Source organism: Petaurus breviceps, unplaced genomic scaffold (assembly GCF_028583685.1).
Source record: "Petaurus breviceps papuanus isolate PSGF00001 unplaced genomic scaffold, PetGlider_PUasm1.0 90617, whole genome shotgun sequence".
Classification (NCBI taxonomy): domain Eukaryota; kingdom Metazoa; phylum Chordata; class Mammalia; order Diprotodontia; family Petauridae; genus Petaurus; species Petaurus breviceps.
In genome coordinates, this window is record NW_027187287.1 from 3,074,914 (window position 1) to 3,094,786 (window position 19,873).

The window sequence follows — 19,873 nt, forward strand, 5'->3', positions numbered from 1 at the left end:
AAACAGGAAAATGACAAATGCTGGAGAGGATGTGGACAAATTGGAACACTAATGCATTGCTGGTGGAGTTGTGAACTGATCCAACCATTCTGGAGAGCAATCTGGAATTATGCCCAAAGGGCTATAAATAATTTCATACCCTTTGACCCAGCATTACCACTTCTAGGGTTGGATCCCAAAGAGATCATAGAAGTGGGAAGAAGACCCATATGTACAAAAATATTTATAGCAGCTCTTTTTGTGGTGGCAAAGAATTGGAAATTAAGGGGGTGCCCATCAATTGGGGAATAGCTGAACAAGTTGTGGTATATGCATGTTATGGAATACTATTGTGCTATAAGAAACGAGGAGCAGATGGACTTCATATTTACCTGGAGAGGCTTATACGAACTAATGCTGAGTGAGAAGAGTAGAGCCAGGAGAAATTTGTACACAATTACAGATACAACATATGTGTGACTGTAGCAGCAAGCACCCCAACATCCCCAGGGTGGCTGCCAACACAGGTTCTTAGAACTGCTTTTCTAAAGGAAAGCAACTCAAAATAGGTTAACAAGTTTACTTTAATCGATCAAACATATATCGTTTACCTAGTTCAGGGAAAAAAGGTCAGCACCCTGAACTTCAGAGTATACAGACAGAATTTTCAAGACAGAGAAACAGATCAAGCAGACAGGCTTCCAAACTGTCCAACAATTACATCCATACCAAATCACAGTTACCAGAGAGGGAAGCATCAACATCTGGGTTTTCAAAGCCGGGGGGCTCTCAATGGCTGCCCAGAGTCTCATCTGGTCAAATCACACAACACTTCTCAAAGTGAGCCCCAAAGCAAAGCCTCACATCAGGGATTATATAGCCTTCTCCTGGGTCAGAGAATGTAACCACCCTCTTGATGCACTGCCCAATCACACAGCATCAAGGTGTGGGCATGCCTGAAAACCAAACCATGTGACCACATTCAGCCTATTAGGGGGCAGAGTATATTTTCAAATCAAGGAAGGTTCTCAGAGTCTCTTAAGCCTATCAAAGGGCCTAGGGGCATGGAAGATATTTAAATTTGCATTTCCATTACAGTGACGACCAACTTTGATAGACTGGACTCTTCTCAGCAATCCAGAGTTCTAAGTCAACCCCAAAAGACTCAAGATGGAGATGTCTACATCCAGAGAAAGAACAGAGTTTGAACCCCGATTGAAACAAACTACCTGCTCTTTTTCTTTTTCTTGTTTGGTTTTGTTTCCTCTTTCCCATTGTCCATTCCATCTGATACAATCCTTCTTTATAACCTGACATGCCTAATGTGAAAGTACTTGCAGACACTATACTTGATTGTATGCCCCCATGGAGGGGGGGGGAGAGAAAATTTGAAACTCAAGGAATTGTAGAAATTAATCTTGTAAACTAAAAGTAAACAAATTAATAAAAAACCAAAAATTAAAAAAAGAAGAAAATTCTGCTTTTTGAGTTTTAAATTGGGCAGAGATAAGGGTTTTTATAGGTGAGACATATCATTGTCTGCAACAAAAGTTTAGGGTTTAAATGGCTTGCTAATTGTGATGATGGTTTCATACTATCACTGTTGTTTAGTCATTTCAGTTGTGTTTGACTTTTTGTGACCCCATTTAGGGTTTTATTTATTTATTTTTTAAGCAATAGGGGTTAAGCAACTTGCTCAAGGTTACACGGCCAGTTATTTCTGGGTGTGGTACTGAGCATCTGAGCCCGGACCTGATCCAGGTCATCCCGATACTGGAGCCAGTGCTCCTACTTGCTGAGCCACCTGGCCACCCCTCATTTAGGGTTTTCTTGACAAAGACAATGGAGCAGTTTGCCATTTCCTTCTCCAGCTCATTTTACAGATGAGGAAACTGATGCAAACAGGGTTACATGACTTGCCCAGGGTCACACAGTTAGTAAGTGTCTGAGACCAAATTTGAATTCAGGAAGAGGAGTCTTCCTAACTTCAGGCCCAGCACTTTAAACACTAACTGCCCCACATACTATCATTAGCTAATATCACAAGGCGCAATATACAGTTAGGATGAGGCTCATCATTTTAAGAATACCTTCAAAGGACAAAGCTGCATCAGTTGAGTAAGTGCAAATTTTTTTAAATTCACAAAGGAAAATTTTTATTTCAAAGTGGAATGATCAAATCTGCTTGTAAATTTTTATATTTAAAGTGCACTTTGCGTTGATTAATAGGAGAGATTATAATAAAGTTTTTGCATTAGCTAATGCTCTTGGTCTTTCCAGTGTTGATAGTCCTGGACATAAATTCATATTTCAGTTAATCCTCTTCATAATTTTGAATTTTTTTTGGCCAAGTCCTTGTCAGATCTGTTTAGATGGTTGTTTTGCCTCATCATGAGTTTGCGAATTTGTCCAAGGAGTTGGAAGATTGTTTCTAACACTCCCTTATTCAACTGTGCTTACGTTCTTAGTACTTTCTTTGCAGGAATCTAAACAACTTGTCTGATTTGTAAGTTTCATTAAAAAGAGATAATACAATCCATAAATTCACCAGACAGAGCACATAAATGACCGTGACACTAGTAACCTCTCTGTGCAATGGAACTCCTGCTTTTCTATCAGAATACCTCACATTCTGCACGTGACATATCTGATATAGGGACCAATTGGAGATATTATTGTGAGTCCATACATTAAATTTTAATAAATCTTATTTTCTTTTTTTATTAAAAAAGATAAATTCTAATATATTTCCACTTACTAATACTTTATTTCTTTTAAATTCATGTAAAGCTAGTTTTAACATTCACTTTTATAAGATTCTGAGTTCCAAATTTTTTTTCCCTCCCTCTTTCCTTCCCCCTTCCCTAAGATAGCAAACAATCTGGAAATTCTAATATTTTCAATATGGTACAGTGGATAGCATTCTGGAGTTGGATTCAGAGAGACCCGAGTTCAAATTCTACTTAGATATTTACTAGCTGTGTGATTCTGGGCAAATCATTTAACCATATCCAGTCTTAGTTTTTTCATCTGTAAAATGGGGATAATAATAACACATCTCACAGGGTTATTATGGGTACCAAAAAAAATATTATATGCAAAGTGTTCTGTCAACCTTAAGGTACTATATAAATGTATTGTTGTATTATTATCTTTCTGAATCTAGTGTCTTTGCATGTACTCTGAGATTTGCACATCTCATTTTGGAGACCAACTGACAGGATTTCTATTAGAGACACATTTTCAATGACCATTTTGCAACTTTCTGGAACATAACAAGATCCATAGGTTCATAGGATTTAGAACTGGAAGGGACCTGAAACATTACCTAGTGCAGAGGTTCTTAATCTTGGATCTGTGAATTCCCAAGGGGTCTGTGTAGAGCTTTCAGGGAGAGGTTTGTGCATTTGGAAAGGAAAAAATTGCATCTTTATTTTCACTAACTTCTTTTTAAAAAATTATTTATTATTAATTTTCAATATTCACTTTTTAAAGATTTTGATTTCAAAATTTTCCCCCTTCCCTTCCTCCTCTTTTCCCAAGATGGCATACGATCTGATAAGTCTGCAATCATAGTAAAAATATTTCCACATTAGTCATGTTGTGAAAGAAAAATCACAACAAAAGGAAAAAAACGCAAGAAAGAAAAAAAATGAGAAAATAGTATGCTTTGATCTGCATTCCAACTCCATAGTTCTTTCTCTGGAGATATGGATAGTATTTTTCCATCATGAGTCTTTTGGAATTGTCTTAGATCATTGCATTGATGAGAAGAGTTAAGTCTAACAAAGCCAGTCATTGAAAAGTTGCCATTACTGTGTACAATGTTCTCCTGGGTCTGCTCACTTTTCTTTTTTTGCTTTTTGGAGGGCAACTGGGGTCAAGTGACTTGCCCAAGGTCACATGGCTAGTTTTTGTGTTAAGTGTCTGAGGCCGGATTTGAACTCAGGTCCTCCTGACTCCAGGGCCGGTGCTCTTATTCACTGTGCCACCTAGCCACCCTGGGTCTGCTCACTTTACTCAGCATCAGTTCATGCAAGTCTTTACAGGTTTTTCTGAAATTCACTTGTTCACCATTTCTTATGGAACAATAGTATTCCATTACACTCATATACTACAACTTGTTCAGCCATTCACCAATTGATGGGCATCCCCTCAATTTCCAATTCTTTGCCACCACAAAAAGAGCTGCTACAGATATTTTTGTACATATGGATCCTTTCACTAAGTTATAACTGAAATTTACCATTTAGATAGTCAAAAAGCATTTATTAAGAGCTTACTATGTGTCCGGCACTGTGCCTTAGCACATTGGAGATACAAATATCAAGCAAAAAAGAAAAACAGTCCCTGACCTCAAGAAGACTACATCCTAATGGGAGAAGACAACACTTAAAAGGGAAATGAAAACAGGGAAGGGATAATGAGGAATGAAAGATGGCAGCCCTGGGCACTAGAAGAAGGGATGTTCCTGAGTGAGAAGGGAGTATTTCCTTCAATTATAATTTTAGGCAACAAACCATTTTTCTGAGAAGGGGTTTCACCAGATTGCTAAATAACCATATGAACCAATGAAGAGTGAGAACCCATAACCTAGTCCAACCTACCTCATTTTGTAATAGCCAGTATTTGAAGCCAAGTCCTCTGACTCTTGTCCCTATTTTAGTCTTCCTATATTCATACTTTGAACTTTTCAAAAGCCAAAGTTTCTTTGGGAATAAGAAATCTTAATACCTCTGCTTAGTCATACTAATATTCTATATTGGTGAGATGCTTTATGATTCTTTCATATCTCTTTTCCTTATTTGATCATCTCCTCAGTGTTTTGAGGTAGATCTGCTTCCCCCTCATTATTTAAATGAGAGAATAGAAGCTGAGAGGCATCACTGGCTGTTACATCCTCTTTCTGGTAAAGCCAAGTTTGGAATTTCTGGATTAAGACTTGTGGTTTATAAGTGACTTGTTCATCATCATGAAAGCATGCACATTCAGTAGTCCATTAAGTTAGGAAAGTTTTTGTCTGTCTTGGTCTTTTCAAATAGCAAAATCAGCACATAGGACTCAGGTTAGTGAACTACAAATGACAGATTTGTCCATGCAATAAATGGGGAAATTGAAATATGGAGTGGGACAGGCAGAGTATAGTGGAAAAACAATGGATTTAAAGTCAGAGAACCACTGCCATTTACTACCTGTGCAATCTTGGGCAAGTCTCTGGGCCTCAATTCCCTCACCTGTAAAATAAGGTTGAACTAGATAAAAAATTAAAAAAGCAATTATAATTTTGTTTATTTTTAAATATTTTATTTTTTCCTAATTGCATATAAAAACAATCTTTAACTTTCATTTTTAGAATGATGGGTTCCAAATTCTCTTCCTCCCTCCTCCTCCGACCTCCTAAGACAGTAAGCAATTTGATATAGGATATACATGTGCAATCATGTAAAACATTTTGACATTAGTCATGTTTGTAAGACATGTAAGACCCCTTCCCTCCAAAATAAGACCAACAAAAAAAATAGAGAAAGTGAAAAACAGTATACTTCCTTCTATATTCAGACTCCATCAGTTCTTTCTCTGGAGTTGAATAGTATTTTTCATCATGAGTCCTTTGGAATTGTCTTGAATGATTCCATTGCTAAGAACAGCAAAATCATTCACATTGTATGTTATTATTGTTACTGTGTATAATGCTCTTCTGCTCATTTCACTTTGCATCAGTTTCTTTGCCTTTCCAGGTTTTTCTGAGAGCATCATGCTCATAAAGAAAAAAACAATTATTAAGCATATAAAAGGGAGACACAAATAGGAAAAAGAGAAGACAATCTCTGTTCTCAAGGAGTTTCTATTCTAATAGGGTGACGGAAGAGACAGGATACATAAGGGAGTAATAACCAGGGAGAGATATTTTGGTCTGAAAAGTTACAGGGATGGTGAGTGTGAAGACGGTCACCCACTAAGAAGGTTAGGGTTGCTCTGGAGACCCCAAAATACCAACATACCAGGTCCTGCCGAATGAATTGGACTCGAATCTTCTCAGCCAAAGAAAAGTAAAATTTATTAAAAGTTTGTTGCATTAGACACAGAGTAAGTCTGTGCTAGGTCATGCTATGGCACTCTCCCACTTCCATGGCACTCCCACTATTCTAAGGAGCTCTCACTCCACGTGGTGTGAGATGGGGTCTTATATATAGAAGGTTGTGGGAGGAATCTAGGGGTGGTCTAGAGGAGGAGTTTGGGGAGGGTCTTCTGGAGGAGTTAATGAGGTCAATGAGTGATTAAGGGTGGGAAGCCACCTGGAGACCACAAACAATGGTGGGCTAGGCCAGTTCAAGGTTGGGAAGTCTAGCAACAGACTTGCCTCATCAAATGGGATGATTCAATCAAGAATCCAAGGGAGGTTCCCAGAGCCTGTACCTCAAGAACTCAAGGAGAGCTTGAGGGGGCTCCCAGAGCCCATACTTCATCAAGTGGAACGATAGGAGAAGGGAGACATTGCTTTCCAGAAGTAATGACAGAGCTGATCTGATTACGGCTCCAGAACCACATGGAAAGTAGAGTGGGGTATGGGAGAGGGGAAAGAGAAAAAGGGTATATGTAGATGGTGACTCTGGAGAGATTTACAGAGAATGAAGGGGAAGTCTGGCTGGAGCCTGGGCCTACATGTAGTAGACAACTGAGATAACTTCCTCATGGTGGTTGGAGCAGTGGGGGTGGGAGGTGGGGGACCAGGATAAGAGTTCAAAGCAAGAAAAGTTTAAATGTTCCAGAACTTGGTTTTTAGTCCTGGGTGGTATGGTAGCCGATGAACAGATGGCCTTTAAGGGTGCTTCCAAGTTTAAATCTATGTGGCTTTTAAAAAGTAGTACTAGAATAAGTTGTTGCTAAGGCTTGTGATGGAGTCGTGCTATAAGAAATGATGAGTGGGGTGGTTTCAGAAAAACATGGGAATATCTAAATGAACTGATGGAAAGTGAAGTGAGAAGAACCTGGGAGATCCTTGTGCACAGTAACAGCAATGTTATAATGGTGTATAACTGTGAAAGATTTAGCTACTCTGATCAATACAGTGATCCTAGACAATTCCAAAGGACTCAGGATGAAAATGCTAGACACCTTCAGAGAGAGAATTTATGAACTCTGAGTGCTGACTGAAGTATAATTTTCTCTTTATTTTTCTTGCTTTTAAAAAATATAGCTAACATCAAAATACTAGTATCAAAAAATATCAAAATCATGCATTATTTCTCATGTATAATTAATATACTGCTTGCATTTTCAGTGGGTGGGGGAGGGGAGGAAGGGAGATAATTTGGAACTCAGATTTTAAAAAGAAAGTTGAAAATAAATAAATAATACATTGAATTTTTTAAAAAAAAGTAGTACCAGGAATTCTAATCAGAGAAATAGTGTCCAGCCTCTTAAGCTCTGCAGAGAAACTTCCATCCACTGCTTCATTTCTCTACATTCATGTCTTCACCAGTCTGGCTTTCACTCAGTGTCTCTTAGTAAAGGACTCAGGACAGTAACCACTGTACTCTGCTGCTCATTTCCGTGATCTGCCTCTAGCATCTGGTGCACAGATGTATTGCAGAATGGAGCCAGAATTGATGTGCCAGGTGCAGAATTTTAAATGGCCACTGCAGGATGAAATCATACATCCAACTGACATTGCCCAGCTCTGTGCAGTTCCTTTCCCTGGATGGCTGCTGCAGCCACTAAGGCCCCAAAATCTCAAGTCAGCTAGTGAGAGACCAAGTGAGGGACATACCCAATGATGGTGGTTGCTGCTGTTGCTGTTGCCACTGCTGTATTTTACAAATTGTCTGAAAGGTTGTTTTTTTAAAGAGAAGGGGGGGAAATCCTGTCCTGCAAAATCCTAGGCAATTCCCAGTGGGACCTTTTTAAACCTGTGATAAGTTATCTCATCTGAAGGGGATAGGATTGGAGCTTCTCTTTATTCTATTAGCTATTCCCTGAAGCAGAGTTGACTTAATGAAAATTCTCTTGAAGCCTTTCCTCTTAACCCTCACAGCATGGCTGCAGTGCTAAACTCTCATTGGCTGCTTTATTGGTGTGAGGAGGAGGTGGGGGTATGCAGGGGAGGAGAGAAAGAGAGGGTGGGGGTAGGGAAAGCAGATTTGCTCCTGAATATGGAAGCCAATATGCTAAGCTGTGTGCTCTAAACCGGTGGGTAATGTGATTAGAGTAGCTGCCGAGAGACTCACATTGTGTTCTGGGCCTCCCGTGGCTCTCTTGATTCTGGGCCTTTTCTGTTCCAGTCTCTGAAGGTCTGACAGAGACCCCTGCTGCTCCAGCATTCTGGGCCCTGGGACTCTTTTGTCTTCAGATAAAGGGACCCTCCTCTTGGAGAATTCCACAGCCAGATGTCACATACTGAGCCCCAGAGGGGCCTGTCTAATAAATTCTACTTTCTCCTTTTATATTAAAACATTTATTCTTTTATAATAATGACAGTTACCTGGCAAAACAAAATGCTTCGAACTGCACATACTTGTTGGATGTTTAAAGTGAAGTCTGATCTGCTGCAAGGAATGTTTGATATTGATGAATGTAGGAGAAACAGGGAGGGGTTGGGAGAAGGGCAAGGGATCAGTCTATTTAACATGCTCTGAATTGGTGTTGTGGAATAAAGAAGAAGAAATCTCTGCTATCTCAGCTGGTTTCAGTGCTCTAAGGCCCCAGTTGATCCTGACTGTGTAATGAGACAGAGGGTAATATTATGGTTAGGTCTTCGTCATGGAGTCCCTAATACACCTTCCCTGCTTGCAGAAGACAGCTTCTGAAAAGGGGCTTCAATGTAAAATTGGATCCTAACATGCCAGTTCAAGCTATTGTTTAAGATCAGTCATCAGACAGAATAGAGGCACTCCCAAGGACAGGGAGAGGACACTAAACTACCCAGTGACGGTGGAGAGTTGCCACCAGGTCTGAGTATCTTTTAGGGAAAAACAGACACAGAGGTAACCCAGTAAGGATGTTCCTAGTTGAATCTGTGGAAATCACTGAGTTATATTACCAGCCACCCAAACTGATCTCAGTGAGTTAAAGGGGTGGAGCTGAAATTCATTGGTGTGGGGGGGGGGGGGTCGGGAGGCATTGGAGAATCAAGCCAGATGAAATCCTGGATAGCAGACCAGTTCCAAGGGCGCTGCCTGTTTTAGTCCCAGCTCCAGCTGGGTGGATGACATCATCTTAGGAATCTCACTCCAGTTACTAAATGGCTGATGTCCACAACACCAACCCATTACTGTAATAGACATGAAGCTTTGAAGATACCAGAGACTGAAATGCTCTTTTTGCCCCTCCTTCCTGACTGTAGTACTGTAGTACACCAGCGATAGGTAAGATTAAGAGGAAGCTGTAAATGACAAGCTATTTCAGTCCTCTAGGAATACCAATCCATACCAAAAGCAAAAGCTTTGTGTGAGAGAGTATATCCTGGGACTAATCTGACTGCTCCATTCGTGTTTAAAGAAAGGGGGAGGGGGGAGGGGGGAGGGAGGGAATAAAGCACCAGACTGCAAAAACTAATTTCTACATTTTAAAATGTACTTTCGAAATGGGCATTTGCAGAGCACCTAACTCATTGAATTCATCACCTAGTGCAACTGCTGCCATTACATTCTAATTCACTATTAGACACATCCTAGGAAGTGCAATAGGAATTGTCAAAGCCATCAGCGGAATCATACCCTGGTGTGGAACAGACTAAAATCAAATTGAAGATTGATGCTCAAAGAGCCCCTCCCATAGTGAGAGACAGGCGTCACTCTGGGGAGCCCCATTCCCAGCCCCGAGCTGGGTTCTGTCGTGGGGGGGTGGTCACAGCCCAGGAATCGGAGGCGCCCAGACAAGGGGAGAAAGGATGACAACAGCAAGGAAGCCTTGAAACACTAGGGCGGGGGAGAGAGGAAAGGAGGGGGGGCGCGAAACAGAAATAAAAGCGCCAGGGGCCATGCCAGACGCCAAGGGTTAAGCCAACGCGCCCTGCTCTTCTCCTATTGGGGAGCGCCGAGGCTCTGCTCCATCGTGATTGGCTGGGGAGAATGAGTCCCCCCTCAGTAAGCGCAGGGCTCTGTTTGGGCACCGCAGCACCGACCTACGGGAGGGATGCAGGTGGGAATGGAGATGGTGAATGGGGGTCGGCAAATCTCGGGACCCGAGGGAGGGCGGACAGGATAGCAGCGAGGTCACCTGGGGCCCGGGGCTGGGGGCGCGGCTGGTTTGTCCCGGGGAGGACACACAGGACGAATCGCTGAGAGCTACGTCAGAAATTGCAGCTCAGCTTCTGAAAGCTTAGGGATATAGCCAGGGTTACCAGCGTCCAAAAGCATCCCCTGGACTGCAACGCGATGTTCACACGTGTCTCTGTGCCAGAAATTCTCTCTCCCTTGGCTCTGGCTTCTATCCTTTACAGTCATTTAAATGGAACATGAAGCCACCATTTTCCCAAAAAGGAGCTGGGTTGGGTTGGACGCCCAGATTTGTGACTAGATGGGCTCTCTCTCAAGGAACTTTTTAGCTCTCTTGTGGTGGGAGCATCGTGAAATCCGCAGTGAAGCACTGGAGGCCCTCCGAGGTCCCTTCCAACTCTGATTTACAGTTGTCACATCCCATTCGTGACCACATGAACCATACTATCTATGGCATTTTCTTGGCAAAGATACTGGAGTGGTTTGCCATTTCCTTCTCCAAGGGATTAAGGCAAATGGGTTAAGTGACTTCCCCAGGGTCACACAACTAGTAATGTCTGAGGCCGCACTGGAACTCAGGTCTTCCTGATTCCAGGCTCAGCTTACCTAGATGCTATACTTGAAGCAGCAGGAAAGGCCAGATATGCACTGAACTACCAACGGGGTCAAGCTCTGGAGGTGGCTTAAAGCTCAGAGGATAGATAGACAAGGTAGAAAGTTAAGGTATTCTTTGGATGCAACATTCCCTGGGGGAAAGGAGGATCAGTGAGATATTTTTACCACTGCTTTTTATAACCAACCCAACCTTTTTATGCCAGAAAATTCTAGTGTTCTGGCCAGGGCCAGCAGGTTATCTCTTCTGGCTACATTTCATTTGCCTTTGTTCCCCCTTACTCGAATCCTCTCATTCAGAAGGAAATAAAGAATTGGAAACAGTCACAAAGAAAGGGGCAAAAACAAACATCAAACCCATACTCCCAGAAAATAGTAATAGTGAATAATATGCCCGACATCTTCATTTTATGTGTAGTCTCTTGGCTCCTTTGCTTTCTGCTTGGGGCAGCAGAAAGTATCCTAGACTTGGAATCCAAAGATCTGAGTTCAAATCCCAACTCTATCACTAGATGAAATAGGTAAGTGATTTCTCTGGGCCTGAATGAAAAGAGGTGGTTAATAGAGATGTTCTTTTCTGACCTTCCTGCAATTTCTGAAGAATATCATCAGTTCCCCAGGGAAGTATTTATGTAGCAATTTATGAGGTACACAGTGCCTTTGCCTTATAGGAAGGAGGGAGGAAAGGATCTTTTTAAAACCCCTTCCTCCATTCCCGAGTGCCATCCTTCAGCCTGAAGTGACCACCCCAAAAGTGATATTACAGGTTTCTCTGGTTTCTCTATGGTGCTGCTGGGGCTTTCTTGGTTCTTAAGTTACCCCAAACCAAAAACAGCCAAGTAAGGTGTTGTAGTGCTTGTTACACTATGACTGTTGTGAGCCATTTCATGATGTCTGTGACCCTTTTTATTTATGGATAAAGACATATTTGTGTCTTAGAATTTGTTCAAGTACCACCCCTTTCTTACTCTGGAGAATGTAAATGAACTGGTATTGCTTGCTAGAAAATATACATGTATATACACATTTATACATAGCTACATTAATAATTAAGGTCTTTTTCCCCTTGTAAGGATCTTCATGTACTAGAAGTTTATTCTCCCTCTCTTATACATTCTGAGTTAGCATTTCACATGTAAACTCTCAAGGGGAAAAACCCTAAGAACTTCCATAAGGCTTTTTTTATTTGCATAGGTGAGAATATCCTTCTAAGCCCATTCTGTCCCTAACTAGGCAGTTTAGAAGCAGAACTCCCCAGTAACACCCATGTACATATTAATTAGCTACTATACAGCAAGGTTCTGCATAGAGGGAGCAAAAGGCAGCTGCGTGTGCCAGGCAGATCAAACCACCACCATCTCAAATTGCTACCTTCTTGGTGGAGGCAGCCTAAGATACTGAGCTCAGGAGCCTCAGGAATGGCAGTGCTTCCCAGACTACTGACCCTGCTTCTAATCTAATTCTTGCAGTCATCACTGAAGGGAGCAAGCTATTTGGAGAAGGGTCCCACCACCACATCACTACCAACTGCCAACCAGTGGCTATAATGGTACAGGCAAAGCAGCCTAGCCAAAGCAGCAAGGCACTTTGAAGGAGAAATAGATGACATGTGCCAGGCAGGTTAAATTACCTCAATTATTACCTTTCTTCAGACCATGTTGGAGATGGGCAAAGATCCTGAGCCTAAGAGCCCTAAGTATGGCAGTGCCCCCTAGACCACTGGCCCTGTTTTCCACTTGGCCCTTGCAAGCATCTGAGAGGGGAGCAACTTCTGACACTCCAACAGTAACCACTGACCACCTGCCAGAGATGGGTCATGGCCTAAGAACTATACAGTGAACACAGACTTCTGGCTTCTAGCTTGGTTCCCTCAGTCACAGTGTAAGGAAGCAGCTCTTGAGTAGACACAACCTGGTAACTTCCTCTGCAGGTGCTGTAGCCGTCCCTCCTTTAGCAGCCACAGCTAATGAAAACCAGGTAAAGAAAATCTTTGTGATTAACATCTTTGACTGGTCAAATGGTTCAATTTCAGAAACTGATATGTTTTTTTCAAGGCAGATGACAACAAATAAGATGCATTACCATCTGCTTTGGGGCTACCCCTGAAGGACCAAGGGGATTTTCCATTTGTCTTGAAGCTGAAACCTCTTCTCTGTGTTATTTCCCTCTGTTAGACTATGAGCTCCTTGTCACTGGGACTGTCTTGTTTTTCTATTTGTATCTTATTCCCAGTGCTTAGAACAGTGTTTTGCACATAGCAAGCACTTAATAAATGCTGTTTCATTCATTCATTCATTTCTTCATACTATTTTGTATACCTATGTAGTCTTGATTGTTGCTTTGTTTTTTCTTTCATCCATGAACTCAGCCAAGAAGATTAACCTCTCCTCACTTTTCTCCAATTATAACCTCATAGATAAATGTCTATCTAGGCCTAATTCCATAGCACCTGGAATCATATATATGATCTTCTATATCAATTAATATACATTTATTGCCCAGCACTGAACTAGGCACCTGGGATACAAAAGCAAAGGAAGAAACAATCCCTGCCCTCAAGGAGTTTTTACATTCTGACAGGAGGAACAAGTATATAAACAATTAATATTAAGAGAATAAATACAAATAAGCAAAAGGTAGTTAAATACAATGAAGTTTCTCAGGAAGGACAGAGGGGAGGAAGGGATAGAATTTGGAACTCAAAACTTTAGAAAATGTTAAAAAAAATTTAACAAGTAATTGGGGAAAAATAAAATATTATTTAAAAAATTAATTCAATTAAGTTAGAGAGAGAGGACCTTAAATCCTAGGAGATCAGGAGAGGCTGTTTGCCAAACTTTAATACATTGGTATACTCATGACATGAGATGTGAGAAATATGACAAGCCCATATTCACTCCTCTCAACTCATAGATTCATTCCTCTCAACCCATCAAAGTACAGACTGAGCTGGAAGCAGAGGTAATGCTTAACACCTTGCCTCCCTACCAATCTGGAACCTCCAGAAAGGTTATCTCATTTTTACCATAACTCAGACACATTTTTTTTCCTTTACAAAAGAGCTAGTTGGGAAGCCAACTCAGAAGAGTCACAACATCACCCCAGTCTGGTTTCAGATTTGGAGACCCATAAACATACTACTCCTATCTCCAGCTGGCTGTTAAAAAAAAAATCTAATAAATCTCTTTTGGAAAGGTAAGTCTTATGCATTAGTTTTTTTTCCTTTTCCACTCTCTAATGCATATGCTGGGTTACCACATACTCATTTTGAAAGGCATTTGCCATCAAATGCAGGAACTGAAATGGGTTAGAGAAACTAATTTTTGAAACTCTGAACTCACAAAGATAACTCATTCCAATTGCTGCAGTGAGTGGCTCTAATTTGCAGTGTCTAAAGAAGGAAAGGGAAAATACTTTTTGCAAGATACTTGGCTCTATGGAAGGAAAGCATTCCAAGGGTTGGATTTCTTGGATGAGTTTTATTGCCACCTCCTTCCAACTCTACCTAATTAGCAGCTTTTCCAATTGGGCACTTGGAATCAACCAAGGACCAACCTCAGCACGTTATTTAAGAAGCAAACACTAGAGGGCACTACAGTACTATTTCAGTTGTTCTGGGAATTTAGGGATCCCACTAGGGAGGGAGACAAGTCAGGGAGAAATTGATCTCTTGATTCTTGCTTTGGTTGTAAACCTGGGAAGGGAATCAGGAGGCTGTCCTTTTGGTGATGTCAGATTGGTCCAATCCTTGTTTTCAGCTTCCTTCGTTTGCTTTTATTTCATCCTATTTTAGTAGAAGAGAAAATGGATAGAAAATAAAGAAGTGTTTTAATGAAGTAATTAAACCATTGATTTTTTTTTAAGGCTTTGCACAACTGATTTATGCTCATGACCCCTGTTAGATACATACCTACTGGTCAAACATCATTACAGCATCCCTCTTTTACATATGGTATTACTGAGATGAGGAATGAATTATTGCCCTCAAAACGGCAGTCGAAAAATGAGAAATAAAACTGGAGATTTCTGTCTTATTCAGTGATTCTACTTGACCATTTTTATTCAAAGCCATGCCCTCCTAAGGGATTCCTAGCTGTGTTCATGAATGGGGGTAGTTTAAACCTCTGATTAAGGGAGGTACTTGTTAGGGCAAGTAAATCATATAACTAGGTCCAGAACTGAAGAATTCTGGGATCATAATGTAATAATCTTGACCCTCCCTCCAGAGCCCTCTGACCTTCAACACCTGGTTCCTCACCACTTTTAGGGTCAATGCCCTCTTTTTTACGGGTTCTATAGAATCTTTCCTGCTTAAATGTTACAAGGAAACCCAGATCCCGATAGGTGAACACTGAGCTATTACAGAGACCTCTTTTTTCCTTCCTGCCTGCCTCTGAAGCTGGTTGTTGAGACATTTGTATTAGGTGACACAGTAACTTTCACTTTGCATCCAAGGACAGACAGTTCAGGGATCACCATCACCATCCACATGCTGATGAACAAAAGGCACTCTGGCATGTGCTTGTGGTGGTGGCTTTCAGACACTCTGGATGGCAACTGGGACAGGGTGGAGCTAGGGACTGTCTTATGGGAATCTTGTCCCAGGCAAGCATTCTGAATGAATAGATGGAGATCTGTCCCCTGATTTGAGATTTGTGGGGAAGGATATTTTCTCAAGTTTTGTGGTTTGTTTTCCTTTTTCTTTTTATCCCCTAGTTCTCATTCTATGTTTTGGAGTCCCTGTAAATGAGGAGAAAATCTCTGAGTTGCTTGTGTTAGTGGCGCTAACAGCTGTTCTAGCTCCATAGCTAATGGCTGTCCTTGTGGCTGCAGGGGTCATGAGGCTATGGTGTCCCTAAATCATACCCTGATGGTTCAAGAGGAGTGATTTCCTCTCTGGGGGAGAGGTGACCTAGGTTTTCCTCTCTATCACTCCAGCAGTCTGTTTCCTTTTTCCTCTCTAACCTCTCTAGCTTCTTTTACAGCTAAGTCCATCTTTTCCAGCCAAACGTTGGCTATTTCCTGACAGCTCCATTTGACAACAGTGAAACCCCTTTCATGTTAGAATGGGCTTCCTAAGGGACTGTGACTCCCATCCCTCCAGCCCTCCAATGATTATGACTCAGCAGGACGTGAAAGTCCGATAAAAGAAATTTGAATTAGGACATGGTTCTTCTGGGTTAGGAAGAGCTTTATTTTGTGGGCAGTCCTATCTCCCTTCCCCAGTGCTCTAGCTATATTACACTGAGTTATTTGTGCTCTATGTTCTTCACTTAGATTTTTTTTAACCATTCTGTGTTTGTTTGCCACATGCTTTTGTCCTCATGTCCTTTACTCACAGCCTTCAATTAGGGTTGGACAACATGATGAATCTCCTGTTCTAAAAGAACAAGTAAAAATGACCACTTCCATCTCCTCTCCTGCATTCAGAATCGACTCTCTATGGGCAACAAGTGTGTGAGACAATTCCTCTGCCTTCTCCTTCTACATCCCTCCACTCCCTCAGGTCTCCTGATTCTTAGTCTAATAAAAAGAATCACTTGTGGGCCCAAGGGGCTGGAGCATTGCACTCCTTCCCTCGGGGGCCCCTCTGCTCTGGGCCCACAGTAGATGTGGTGTAGACCTGGTTCAGTCTTGGGAGAGCTTGAGACAGGGATCTAGACTCACTTTTTTGCACTCTTTGCCTCACTGTCTCCTACCCCACTCCTGGGGAAAAGTTAAAGCTAGAGGCTCCTTAAAAGGGGGGTGCAGAAAAGCATTTCATTGTACAATATGGATCAAGTATGGGACAGATATTTATTTCCTACCCACAAAGAAATGTTAAAAGACTCACAGTGCATAATGACAGAATAGGATTCAGTAATTTAACTTATAACTACTGTTACAAATAGCTAGAAGGCTGATACTTAAAGCTTATCAAAACATAACTTGCTGGACTGCTGATTAAGCATTCTTTGTTTCCCTTTAGCTCTGCACTGCCTGCCTCAAAATCCACGTATTCTGACAGTCCAAGCAAGAGCCTTGGGCTCCTCTTCTTGGTGATCTTCTCTGATGTAGGAACTCCCCTTGATGCAAGTCATTTCATTCATTCACTGGATCGAGGAGCCCCAGACCTCTCAAACTCACAAGGTTGCCTCCAAACCTGGACTCATCTACCTCAAAAACAATGTTTGATCACCTACCAACTCAGGAAAGAAAATACAAAATGGAAAAGGCATGTCAGGGGCCAGCCAAGTGAAAGCTTGCCTAGTTGAACCTCCGCTCCACCAGGTGAGCATAAAAGAGTGGTACCCAAAGAACGCTGCCCATCCCCCATCTCTAGGGAATTTGAAAGACACAGAATACTGTTTATCATACAAAAGACTTGAAAAAGAGAAACTGTTTCTTGCTTTAACAGATACAACACCCTACCACTCACCCACCCCCACCCACCTCCTGCTATAGGGCATGGGGGGGGGGGGAAGATCAAGGAATCACCCAAGGTGATTATACCAAAATGCCAAGTCCTTTTCATATTGAATAACTACAAAGGTAGAAATAGCCAGGAAGTTTGTCATCTCCAAAATGTCCAAATGCTAGTCATCCAAAAGAAAGAAAGGCAACTTCGTACATTTTGTGAGATGGCCCTCAATACACCAGCCACCCCAGAAGGAGTTTGTGTAATAGATTTAATTTGTTCAACAGCAAAAACACTGCAGATGTTTGTCTTTCAACTTCCTGTCCCTGGGGAACCCACAAGACACCTGCCAAGGACTTATGGCCATGAACTGTACCAGAGACTACTAATGTATTGATATCCCATAGGGATTTCAGGGTTCCCTACATTGTAAGTAGTGGGCTATTTGCATCACAAAAAATGAGGGTTCAATCTGAATGCTCTCTGAATTACCAGCTAAAGGTAGATTGGAGAGTGATGAGAACACCAAACAGAACATTCTGAATTCTAATTTAAATTCTAATTCCATCAAACTAATTCACTTCCTTTCTGGGTTACATCTTTTCCCAAAGAAATATAAGTATACATCTATGATCTCCAGTAAGTTGCTTTATTTTTTTGGTCCCACTATCTCAGTCACTAATCTCCAGGCTGAGGAGTTGTGTTCTTGTTCTGTATCAACCCAGATTTAGGCACTTTTTTGTGTCAGAACAAATTCTCTTTTCAGCTGTATTCCAAAGGATTCTTAGTTATCTTGCTTTCCCCTACCCGACATGGTGCAGTGTTAAGAATGTTCATTTTAGAGTTCAGAGACCCAGATTTATATCCTAACTTGTTGCTTACTATGATTTGGGATAAGTCACTTTTCCTGTCTAGGCCTCAGTTTCCTCATCTGTAAAATAAATGAGTTGAACAAGACGATCTCTAAGGTCTCTTCCTGCTCCAGATCTATGAATAGCATCACCTGCACAACCAAGTACTATGGGGCATTGACTGAGCCAGAGGGGCTGTGCAGAAAATTTTTCCTTAATTAAATAATTTCCTTAAATTCCTTAAATAAATTCCTTTAAAAAATTCCTAAATAAATTCCTTAAAGAAAATTCCAGAAAATTTGGCTTAGCCTATGACTCCGTCTTGGTAGGTTGCCTTAATTACCACCTCAATCTGGGGCTCTTAACTAATGAAAGGATACCAAGCTTAAAGAAGGAAAAACTGGCGCAGTTCTTTTCACCTCCTTGTTACAGATATGACCCAGTACCAAAGATAGAATGACAAAGCAAGGACCAAGTCCTCCCTGTGAAATGCTTCCATCCAGTTTGTTGGGCAAGGTGTTAAAATGAAGGGGGAAGTAGGGGAGGGGAGCATCTTAGAGTCCCTGACCTGAACTGTGATCAATAGGAACCCATTCAGTGTACCCCAGAGGGCAACTGTCAGTACTAGAGGGAGTTCAGTTCAGAGATTGAAACGAGATGATTTAGGGAGAATTTACAGAGTACCCTTCCTGCTGACAGCTGGCCAAAGCAGGAGGTACCAGTCCCCCAGGCCCATATGGGATGGGGGGAATCCAGCACTCTGATTTAGTGATAGGATTTTCACCTAGAAAACTGATCTCTTTGTACTAAAACCTCTCTTGCCTAGCCTCCCTTCCTGAGATCTTCTTCCTCAGGAGTGTTTTCTCTGAGAAATTTGGCACCAGTCTTTCACTATTGGTGAGTTACAGTTTACAAAGATCTTAAGGTCATTAAAAAGAAAAAAAGCCTGCCTTCACAATCCCTTGGTCGAAAACCAGTTTTTCTAAATACCCATTTATAGAAAGGGAAACTAAGGGTGAGAAATAGTTACTAAGCAAGACTGCTTCCACTCCCTTAACCTCGATTTACTCTTCTGACTTCCTCCAGTCTGCTAATAACGAAGGAAGTCTCAAGTTTGCAGGGGCTGAGGCGAAGTGGGGAAGTAGGTACAGGTGGGAGAGATGGCAGTTTAGGAAACCAGAAAAAGAAAAATTTTCTGCACAGCCCCTCTGGCTCAGTCAATGCCCAGTAGGCTGAGAAGCACCTCTAGCCACTTAACCCAAGGTAAGGGCAGGTTGGGGAGAGGGGGCGCGTGCCTACTCTCATTTGTGTGGGAGCGGGGAAACTCAAAGACCCTGTGACTTGCTTGCACGTGGCCGGGCCAAGGTGAGGCAGCATCTGGGGACCTCCTCAAGGCCTCCGTTTGCTATATTTTTCACCCTGCCCCTCGGACGTAGGTTGGTCCCAGAGAGCTTGGAAACCTTTAACAGGAGAGTTGGGCACCAACGGTCCTCAGCGTGCACGGCTGGAGCTCTCGTGAATAGCGAGCTGGGGGAGGGGAGGGGGAAGCGGGGAGCACGAGGTTCAAGTCCCTTCCCCGAGAAGGGGACTGCCCACGACAGGGTTAAAGCGCTAGAGTAGAAAGAACAAAAGGGAACCCCTCACCTCTTTCCACGTTGCCCCCCTCCTCCAACTCGCTGCCGCCCTCAGCCAACCGGCAAGTGGCTCTGCCTGCCTACTTCAGTTGATTGGTTACACAGGGACCAATCGCATAACGGAGCCTACAGCCCCATTCAGACCCACGTGGGGAGAGGTAGCGCGCGCCTGGTATTTATAGG

At 42.1% G+C, this 19,873-nt stretch overlaps 2 long non-coding RNA genes across 2 annotated transcripts; one reads left to right on the forward strand and one right to left on the reverse strand.

Moving 5' to 3' along the window:
- Positions 1 to 9,231: 9,231 nt before the first annotated feature.
- On the forward strand, positions 9,232 to 18,161 carry LOC138142875 (uncharacterized). Its single transcript, XR_011163555.1, has 2 exons — positions 9,232 to 9,344; positions 16,777 to 18,161. It is a non-coding gene; the product is annotated as an uncharacterized lncRNA (long non-coding RNA).
- Positions 13,631 to 19,834, reverse strand: LOC138142874 (uncharacterized). Its single transcript, XR_011163554.1, has 2 exons — positions 19,701 to 19,834; positions 13,631 to 14,592 (listed from the first exon to the last, which is right to left on the reverse strand). It is a non-coding gene; the product is annotated as an uncharacterized lncRNA (long non-coding RNA).
- Between the last annotated feature and the right edge of the window lie 39 nt (positions 19,835 to 19,873).